The 11,038-nt window shown below is 58.1% G+C and overlaps 1 long non-coding RNA gene across 1 annotated transcript in view; it reads left to right on the forward strand.

The window, feature by feature from the left end:
• Window positions 1-3,257: 3,257 nt before the first annotated feature.
• The window catches only part of LOC139275768 (uncharacterized), a 14,592-nt gene continuing 6,811 nt past the window's right edge, over window positions 3,258-11,038 (forward strand). The window contains exons 1-2 of the long non-coding RNA XR_011595755.1: window positions 3,258-3,285; window positions 4,517-4,670. This is a non-coding gene — a long non-coding RNA (uncharacterized lncRNA). The remainder of the gene's footprint in view (window positions 3,286-4,516; window positions 4,671-11,038) is intronic.

Genomic DNA, 11,038 nt, shown 5'->3' on the forward strand with positions numbered 1-11,038 from the left:
GACTGGATAATTTTAGCTATGAGGAAAGATTGGATAAGCTAGATTTGTTTTCATTAGAACAGAGGAGGCTTTATTGAGCTGTATAAAATTATGAGGGGCCTAGTTGGAGTGGATAGGATGGACCTATTTCCCTTAGCAGAGGGGTTAAGAACCAGTGGGCACCAATTTAAAGCAATTGGTAGGAGTTTTGGAGGGGACTTGAGGGGAAATTTCTTCACCCAGAGGGTGGTGGGGGTCTGGAACTCACTGCCTGAAGGGGTGGTAGAGGCAGAAACCCTCTCTACATTTAAAAAGCACTTGGATATGCACTTGCAGTGTCGTAACCTACAGGGTTACGGACCAAGAGCTGGAAAATGGGATTAGGCTGGATAGCTCTTTGTTGGCCACGCAGACACGATGGGCTGAAATGGCCTCCTTCTGTGCTGTAAATTTCTATGATTCTTTGATTCTATGAATGTCTCATCAAATCCTAAAGCACTACCCATGCAAGGGTTAATTCGGTGATTGCAGCCAGAAACGTACCCATACAAACAGCAGAGGTTAAAGCTGTGAGTTCTCCAACCCGTGCTCCCTGCTTAAGGCACAGGATGTGGAATTAGCCCGACAATTAATTACTTTGTGGTGCTTTGTTGCTGCATGGTACGACCTTCTCTTCACTTTTGAAACATTCTTTATTTTTTAAACTAGCATTTGTGCATGCTTTTCAACCACTTGATACATAGTGGATTCTTACTGCATTTGCAGCATTACTGCTTTAGTATCTGTAACAGTATTTGCTGTTACTTGGTGTCAGAAGGTTTTGTTTGTATAATGGCCTGGATTTTCCAATCTGGCAGGAATCCGACTAGATTGGCAGGAGGGAGAACTTTGTGCCTGCCTGTCTCCTTCACCCTGACCTAGTGGAAAATTCAGCGGCCAAGCTACTGCTAATAATTTTGCTGCGTTCACAGGGCCATTTCTGGTCCTGTCGGGAGTTAGGGAATTGTTACTGTACTGGCTGCAGTGTAGTGTGAGCAGCGGAGCTGTTCAAGATCTAAAAAATTACATATTTTTTTCCATTTTGCCAGTTTTCCAAATAGTACAATGCCTTTAAATTTGGAGGGTAACATTCAGTATCACCCTGTTTGGGCGCGGTAACAGTTGGGATGTGTGAGGCTTAGTGCCAGGCGCAGAAGTTTTCTGCCTCTCAAAAAATTTGGGTTAGCGCCCCCGGAAGGAAGTGGAGCGCTAAATCAAGGCTCCACTTCCGCCTTGGAGCGCTAATGGGGCGGACGTCTCAGCAGCGCTGCACACTGGCCCGTGCAGCGCTGCGCGTCCAAGGGGCCCTTCCATCCCTTAAAGGGAAGGGCTCACGCTGCCGACTCTGCAGTGGGACCATCACAGAGCGGGGGTGCAGAGTGCCAGGCTGAGTTCTGGCGGCCAGGACCCCGTGAAGAAAACAGAGCAGCAGTGCAAAAATGAAGGTAAGTTTGTTTTTAAACTTCCATTGGTCACCGCGCCTTTAAGCATCACCCCCGGTAGCAGCTGGCCGCCCGATCTGCTCCTCCTGCATCTGCCGGTGGTTTCGTCGGGGCGATACGTGCGGCGATGATGTCACGATCTCCAGGCTCAGAAGATCGGGGCGCAAAGCTGTAGCGCTGCCGCTAAACTCCTGCACAAGATGGCGGGAGTCGCTCACAGCACCGCGCCTGGTCAGTAACTCATTTGCGCCACGTCAGCGCCCCCCCAAGGGCACTAACGAGAAGCACAAATGAATTGAATTTTGGGCCCTTTAATCTCTTCTGTTGTTTTGGCAATGCTGGGTGTCAGGTGTTCTTCTCACAACACTGCTGCCAAAGCATTAAAGATGGGAAATACACCATTTAACATTTAATACGGATATCCAGCATTCACAACTTCCAGTGGGAAATCTCAGCAGTGTCAGTGAAGACCTGGGAGCTAGCGAAACAGCTCCTGCCATGAATTCTCAGCCCTGGATCAGTGGATAGCACTCTCGTCTCTAAATCAGAAGGTTGTAGGTTCATAGTCCCAATCCAGAGACTTGACCACGTAGTCCAGGCTGGCACTCCAGTGTAGTATTGAGGGAGTGCTGCAGGGTTGAAGGTGCAGTCTTTTCGATGAGACGTTAAACCAAGGCCCTGTCCCATGGCACTATTTCGAAACAGGGAAGTTATCCCCTGTGTCCTGGTCAATATTTATCCCTCAATCAACAAACTAAAAACAGATTATCTGATTATGATCACAATGCTGTTTGTGGGCTCTTGCTGTGCGCAAATTGGCTGCCGTGTTTCCCACATTTCACAGTGATTACACCTCAAAAGTACGTCATTGGCTGTAAAGCGCTTTGGGTCGTCCTGAGGTTGTGAAAGGCGCTATATAAATGCAAGTCTTTCTTTTATTTCCTGCACTCACCCAACCAGAAATCATCTGAAAATGGGCGTAAAAGGCTCAGGAAATCTAGGACAGCACGTTTTAATTCAGGACTTTTATTCAAACAGTTCTCCCAGGATTTCCCTTTTAAGTTCACCCCTTCTATGCTTTTATGTGTTCTGTTTCAGATACATATAAATAATAATATAGTTACCTCAATGATTTAGACCACATTACAAAATAAACATTAAACCACGGTAAAACTTAAAATACAAAGTTTGATTTGTCATACAAGTTGCAAGTGATGCCCAAATATCCATCATGCAACTCATGGGGCTAGAATTTTGAGTTTTAGCAATTTCGCCCGTTTTCGGGCAATAATCACGACAACATTTTTTTTACCGCTGGGTTACCGTTACCGCCAGAGCTCACAAAATTTGAAAACTGTGAAGATCGTTAGCGATAAATCCACCGTTACACAACTGAATTTGTGCGCCGGAGCTGAAATTTGCAACTGGAAAAAAAATCGGACCTTTTGCACACACGCAAATTTTTATTAATTTTCTTTTGCAATTTTTTTTCTTCGTCCCGCGCTTCTGGTCAGCTGTCAGGGAGCACCCGCACATACACAGTACACCCAGGGCTAAATCACCCATTTTTAGATTTCATTCACGATGGAAGGAGGTGGGAGCAGGCAGAGAGCCAGAAAGTTCAGCAGTGAGGCAAACGAGGCCCTTGTCACTGGTGTTGAAAGGAGATAGGCAGAATTAAACAGGAGGGGTACAAGTAGACCCTCCCAGTGGTTTTTCGTAGAATTTGGACCAGCATAGCTGAGGCGATCTCCTATATCGACGTCATCCGAAGGACCTGCACACAGTGCCGCAGGAGTTGAATGACCTTTGCAGGGTCGTTAGAGTAAGTAATAATTTTATTGATGCACTCCTTCATTAATTAAATTATATATCAGACACAATATTTGTTCTCATGCTGTTGCTTTATGTAGGCTTAGTGTTGCACCTTATTTGCCATAAATGATCTTTACACGCTATTAAGATTGCTTTCTGAGATCTTAAAAAATGTTTCTGCACTTCGATGTCTTCCTCATGAACCACGTGCAACTTCCAAGGCCATTAAACAGAGGACTGTATTAACATAAGAACATAAGAATTAGGAACAGGAGTAGGCCATCTAGCCCCTCGAGCCTGCTCCGCCATTCAAAAAGATCATGGCTGATCTGGCCGTGGACTCAGCTACTTATCCGCCCGCTCCCCATAACCCTTAATTCCCTTATTGGTTAAAAATCTATCTATCTGTGATTTGAATACATTCAATGAGCTAGCCTCAACTGCTTTCTTGGGCAGAGAATTCCACAGATTCACAACCCTCTGGGAGAAGAAATTCCTTCTCAACTCGGTTTTAAATTGGCTGCCCCGTATTTTGAGGCTGTGCCCCCTAGTTCTAGTCTCCCCGACCAGTGGAAACAACCTCTCTGCCTCTATCTTGTCTATCCCTTTCATTATTTTAAATGTTTCTATAAGAGCACCCCTCATCCTTCTGAACTCCAATGAGTAAAGACCCAGTCTACTCAATCTATCATCATAAGGTAACCCCCTCATCTCCGAAATCAGCCTAGTGAATCGTCTCTGTACCCCCTCCAAGGCTAGTATATCCTTCCTTAAGTAAGGCGACCAAAACTGCACGCAGTACTCCAGGTGCGGCCTCACCAATACCCTGTACAGTTGCAGCAGGACCTCCCTGCTTTTGTACTCCATCCCTCTCGCAATGAAGGCCAACATTCCATTCGCCTTCCTGATTACCTGCTGCACCGGCAAACTAACCTTTTGGGATTCATGCACAAGGACCCCAGGTCCCTCTGCACCTCAGCATGTTGTAATTTCTAACAATTCAAATAATATTCCCTTTTACTGTTTTTTTTCTCAAGGTGGATGACCTCACACTTTCCGACATTGTATTCCATCTGCCAAACCTTAGCCCATTCGCTTAACCTATCTAAATCTCTTTGCAGCCTCTCTGTGTCCTCTACACAGAGGACACACAATATGGTATAAGTGCTTTGGTGGCGATCTGTGTGTGCCACAAGAGCAGAAGGGCCCTCTGGTAACCATTCCCATTGTTGTCTTTGCAGGGAAAGATGTCCCACAATCGCCAGGAGCAGCGGCGGGCAGGCAGTGGACCACACCGAAGCATGTGTCTTACAGACATCGAGGAGAGAGTGGCTGGTCTGATCGGTGCCTCAGGGAGGGCAACTGCCCGTGAGGGTGCTAATCCACCATTCAATAGTGAGGATAAATCCTGCACACTCCCCGGGCTGGTTTGGGACAATGTGATGTAGTGTCTGTGGACTAGGGTTGGGACAATGATTATGCAGTGTCTCTGGACTATATATAATGGAGTAGTGGCAGTCCTTCAAATGAGCCTGTGCTATGTGACTCATGTCACCCTGCCCCCTCCCCGCTGAAGTATGGTTATCAATTGTAAGCATTCATAGAATTGCAAGGTTGTCCGAATGCTTTACATGGACAGCAGTAACAGGGTGGCAAGGTGGCCTTAACATGGACTCTTTCCTGAAGTTTTGGGGTTGGGGGGGGATGAGGCCGGATGATATCGGGGGGGGGGGGCTGGAGGATGATCGGGGGGGGTGGGGGGGAGGATGATCGGGGTGGAGGATGATCGGGAGAGGATGATCGGGGGGGGGATGATCGGGGGGAGGATGATCGGGGGGGGGATGATCGGGGGGAGGATGATCGGGGGGGGATGATCGGGGGGGGGGATGATGGGTGGGAGGATGATCGGGAGGGGGAGGATGATCGGGAGGGGGATGATCGGGGGGGGGATGATCGGGGGGGGGGGATGATCGGGGGGAGGATGATCGGGGGGAGGATGATCGGGGGGGGAGGATGATCGGGGGGAGGATGATCGGGGGGGGAGGATGATCGGGGGGGGGAGGATGATCGGGGGGGAGGATGATCGGGGGGGAGGATGATCAGGGGGGGAGGATGATCGGGGGGGAGGATAATCGGGGGGAAGGATGATCGGGGGGAGGATGATCAGGGGGGGAGGATGATCGGGGGGGAGGATGATCGGGGGGGGGATGATCGGGGGGAGGATGATCGGGGGGGGATGATCAGGGGGGGATGATCTGGGGGGGGATGATCGGGGGGGGATGACGGGGGGAGGATGATCGGGGGGAGGATGATCGAGGAGGATGATCGGGGGGAGGATGATCGGGGTGGGGATGATCGGGGGAGGATGATCGGGGGGAGGATGATCGGGGGGTAGGATGATCGGGGGGAGGATGATCGGGGGGGAAATGATCGGGGGGGGGTGATCGGGGGGGATGTTCGGGGGGAATGATCGGGGGAGAGGATGATCGGGGGGGGAGGATGATCGGGGGCGAGATCATCGGGGGGGGGGGTGATCGGTGGGGAGATGATCGGGGGGGGGATGACCGGGGGTGGATGATCGGGGGGGAGGATGATCGGGGGGGGGTGATCGGGGGGGAGGATGATCGGGGGGGGGGGATGATTGGGGGAGGATGATCGGGAGAGGATGATCGGGGGGAGGATGATCGGGGGGAGGATGATCGGGGGGGGGGATGATGGGTGGGAGGATGATCGGGAGGGGGAGGATGATCGGGAGGGGGATGATCGGGGGGGGGATGATCGGGGGGGGGATGATCGGGGGGGGGGATGATCGGGGGGAGGATGATCGGGGGGAGGATGATCGGGGGGGGAGGATGATCGGGGGGAGGATGATCGGGGGGGGAGGATGATCGGGGGGGGGAGGATGATCGGGGGGGAGGATGATCGGGGGGGAGGATGATCGGGGGGGAGGATGATCAGGGGGGGAGGATGATCGGGGGGGAGGATAATCGGGGGGAAGGATGATCGGGGGGAGGATGATCAGGGGGGGAGGATGATCGGGGGGGAGGATGATCGGGGGGGGGATGATCGGGGGGAGGATGATCGGGGGGGGATGATCAGGGGGGGATGATCTGGGGGGGGATGATCGGGGGGGGATGATCGGGGGGAGGATGATCGGGGGGAGGGGGATGATCGAGGAGGATGATCGGGGGGAGGATGATCGGGGTGGGGATGATCGGGGGGGAGGATGATCGGGGGGAGGATGATCGGGGGAGGATGATCGGGGGGAGGATGATCGGGGGGTAGGATGATCGGGGGGAGGATGATCGGGGGGGAAATGATCGGGGGGGGGTGATCGGGGGGGATGTTCGGGGGGAATGATCGGGGGAGAGGATGATCGGGGGGGGGAGGATGATCGGGGGCGAGATCATCGGGGGGGGGGGGGTGATCGGTGGGGAGATGATCGGGGGGGGATGACCGGGGGTGGATGATCGGGGGGGAGGATGATCGGGGGGGGGTGATCGGGGGGGAGGATGATCGGGGGGGGGAATGATTGGGGGGGGATGATCGGGGGAGGATGATCGGGGTGGGGAGGATGATCGGGGGGAGGATGTTCGGGGGGGGCTGATCGGGGGGAGGATGATCGGGGGGGAGGATGATCGGGGGGGGGGATGATCGGGGGGAGGATGATCGGGGGGGGGAGGATTATCGGGTGGGGAGGATGATCGGGGGGAGGATGATCGGGGGGTAGAATGATCGGGGGGAAGGATGATCGGGGGGGAGGATGATCGGGGGGGGATGATAGTGGGGGGGATGATCGGGGGTGGGAGGATGATCAGGGGAGGATGATCGGGGGGAGGATGATCGGGGGGGGGAGGATGATCGGGGGGGGAGGATGATCGGGGGGAGGATGATCGGGGGGGAGGATGATCGGGGGGGGGAGGATGATCGGGGGGGAGGATGATCGGGGGGAGGATGATCGGGGGGGTGGATGATCGGGAGTGGAGGATGATCGGGGGGGAAGGATGATCGGGGGAGAATGATCGGGAGGGGAGGATGATCGGGGGGAGGATGATCGGGGGGGGGGATGATCGGGGGGGGGATGATCGGGGGGGGTGATCGGGGGGAGGATGATCGGGGGGGGATGATCGGGGGAGGATGATCGGGGGGAGGATGATCGGGGGAGGATGATCGGGGGAGGATGATCGGGGGAGGATGATCGGGGGGAGGATGATTGGGGGGAGGATGATCGGGGGGGGAGGATCGGGGGGGGATGATCGGGGGGGGGGAGGATGATCGGGGGGGGAGGATCGGGGGGGGATGATCGGGGGGGGGGAGGATGATCGGGGGGGTGATGATCGGGTGGTAGGATGATCGGGGGGGGATGATCAGGGTGAGGATGGTCGGGGGGGGGAGGATCGGGGGGGAGGATGATCGGGGGTAGGATGATCGGGGGGGGATGATAAGGGTGAGGATGGTCGGGGGGGGAGGATCAGGGTGAGGATGGTCGGGGGGGGGAGGATCGGGGGGGAGGATGATCGGGGGGAGGATGATCGGGGGGGGGATGATCGGGGGGGGGGATGATCAGGGTGAGGATGGTCGGGGGGGGAGGATCGGCGGGGGGAGGATCATCGGGGGGAGGATGATCGGGGGGAGGATGATCGGGGGGGGGGATGATCAGGGTGAGGATGGTCGGGGGGGGAGGATCGGCGGGGAGGGGGATGATCGAGGAGGATGATCGGGGGGAGGATGATCGGGGTGGGGATGATCGGGGGGAGGGGGATGATCGAGGAGGATGATCGGGGGGAGGATGATCGGGGTGGGGATGATCGGGGGGGGAGGATGATCGGGGGGAGGATGATCGGGGGAGGATGATCGGGGGGAGGATGATCGGGGGGTAGGATGATCGGGGGGAGGATGATCGGGGGGGAAATGATCGGGGGGGGGTGATCGGGGGGGATGTTCGGGGGGAATGATCGGGGGAGAGGATGATCGGGGGGGGGAGGATGATCGGGGGCGAGATCATCGGGGGGGGGGGTGATCGGTGGGGAGATGATCGGGGGGGGATGACCGGGGGTGGATGATCGGGGGGGAGGATGATCGGGGGGGGGTGATCGGGGGGGAGGATGATCGGGGGGGGGGATGATTGGGGGAGGATGATCGGGAGAGGATGATCGGGGGGAGGATGATCGGGGGGAGGATGATCGGGGGGGGAGGATGATCGGGGGGGAGGATGATCGGGGGGGGATGATCGGGGGAGGATGATCGGGGTGGGGAGGATGATCGGGGGGAGGATGTTCGGGGGGGGCTGATCGGGGGGAGGATGATCGGGGGGGAGGATGATCGGGGGGGGGGATGATCGGGGGGAGGATGATCGGGGGGAGGATGTTCGGGGGGGGCTGATCGGGGGGAGGATGATCGGGGGGGAGGATGTTCGGGGGGGGCTGATCGGGGGGAGGATGATCGGGGGGGAGGATGATCGGGGGGGGGGATGATCGGGGGGGAGGATGATCGGGGGGAGGATGATCGGGGGGTAGAATGATCGGGGGGAAGGATGATCGGGGGGGAGGATGATCGGGGGGAGGATGATCGGGGGGAGGATGATCGGGGGAGGATGATCGGGGGGAGGATGATCGGGGGGGGGAGGATGATCGGGGGGGAGGATGATCGGGGGGGAGGATGATCGGGGGGAGGATGATCGGGGGGGAGGATGATCAGGGGGGGAGGATGATCGGGGGGGAGGATGATCGGGGGGAGGATGATCGGGGGGGTGGATGATCGGGAGTGGAGGATGATCGGGGGGGAAGGATGATCGGGGGAGGATGATCGGGAGGGGAGGATGATCGGGGGGAGGATGATCGGGGGGGGGGATGATCGGGTGGAGGATGATCGGGGGAGGATGATCGGGGGAGGATGATCGGGTGGAGGATGATCGGGGGAGGATGATCGGGGGAGGATGATCGGGGGGAGGATGATTGGGGGGAGGATGATCGGGGGGGTGATGATCGGGAGGAGGATGATCGGGGGGGGAGGATCGGGGGGGGATGGTCTTGGGGGGGAGGATCTGGGGGGAGGATGATCGGGGGTAGGATGATCGGGGGGGGATGATAAGGGTGAGGATGGTCGGGGGGGGAGGATCAGGGTGAGGATGGTCGGGGGGGGGAGGATCGGGGGGGAGGATGATCGGGGGTAGGATGATCGGGGGGGGATGATAAGGGTGAGGATGGTCGGGGGGGGAGGATCAGGGTGAGGATGGTCGGGGGGGGGAGGATCGGGGGGGAGGATGATCGGGGGGAGGATGATCGGGGGGAGGATGATCGGGGGGGGGATGATCAGGGTGAGGATGATCGGGGGGGGGATGATCAGGGTGAGGATGGTCGGGGGGGGGGAGGATCGGCGGGGGGAGGATCATCGGGGGGAGGATGATCGGGGGGAGGATGATCCGGGGGGATGATCGGGGGGGAGGATGATCGGGGGGAGGATAATCGGGGGGGAGGATGATCGGGGGGAGGATGATCGGGGAGGAGGATGATCGGGGGGGGAGGATGATCGGGGGGAGGATGATCGGGGAGGAGGATGATCGGTGGGGGGATGATCGGGCGGGGAGGATGATCGGGGGGGGAGGATGATCGGGGGGAGGATGATCGGGGGGAGGATGATCGGGGGGAGGATGATCGGGGGGGGAGGATGATCGGGGGGGGAGGATGATCGGGGGGGAGGATGATCGGTGGGGGGGATGATCAGGGGGGGGGGGGGGATGATCGGGGGGGATGATGATCGGGGGGGGGATGATCAGGAGGGGGAGGATGATCAGGGGGGGAGGATGATCGGGGGGAGGAGGATCATCGGGGGGAAGGATGATCGGGGGAGGATGATCGGGGGGAGGATGATCGGGGGGGAGGATGATGGGGGGGAGGATGATCGGGGGGGGGGATGATCGGGGGAGGATGATCGGGGGGAGGATGATCGGGGGGGAGGATGATGGGGGGGAGGATGATCGGGGGGGGGATGATCGGGGGGGGGGATGATCAGGGGGGGGGGGATGATCGGGGTGGATGATGATCGGGGGGGGGGATGATCGGGAGGGGGAGGATGATCGGGGGGGAGGATGATCGGGGGGGAGGACGATCGGGGGGGGAGGATGATCGGGGGGAAGGATGATCGGGGGAGGATGATCGGGGAGAGCATGATCGGGGGGGAGGATGATCGGGGGGGGGGATGATCGGGGGGGAGGATGGTCGGGGGAGGATGATCGGGGGGGAGGATGATCGGGGGGAAGGATGATCGGTGGGGGGACGATGATCGGGGGGGAGGATGATCGGGGGGAGGATGATTGGGGGGGGAGGATGATCGGGGGAGGATGATCAGGGGTGGAGGATGATCGGGTGGGGAGGATGATCGGGGGGAGGATGATCGGGGCGGGGAGGATGATCGGGGGGAAGGATGATCGGGGGAGGATGATCGGGGAGAGGATGATCGGGGGGGAGGATGATGGGGGGGAGGATGATCGGGGGCGGGGGATGATGGGGGGGGAGGATGATCGGGGGAGGATGATCGGGGGGGGAGGATGATCGGGGGGGAGGATGATCGGCGGGGGGAAGGATGATCGGGGGGGGAGGATGATCGGGGGGGAGGATGATCGGGGGGAGGATGATCGGGGGGGGAGGATGATCGGGGGGGGAGGATGATCGGGGGGGAGGATGATCGGGGGAGGATGATCGGGGGGGGAGGATGATCGGGGAGAGGATGATCGGGGGGGGGATGATCGGGGGGGGGGAATGATC

The sequence above is a fragment of the Pristiophorus japonicus genome, chromosome 11, assembly GCF_044704955.1.
Source record: "Pristiophorus japonicus isolate sPriJap1 chromosome 11, sPriJap1.hap1, whole genome shotgun sequence".
In the NCBI taxonomy this organism is placed as follows: Eukaryota; Metazoa; Chordata; class Chondrichthyes; family Pristiophoridae; genus Pristiophorus; species Pristiophorus japonicus.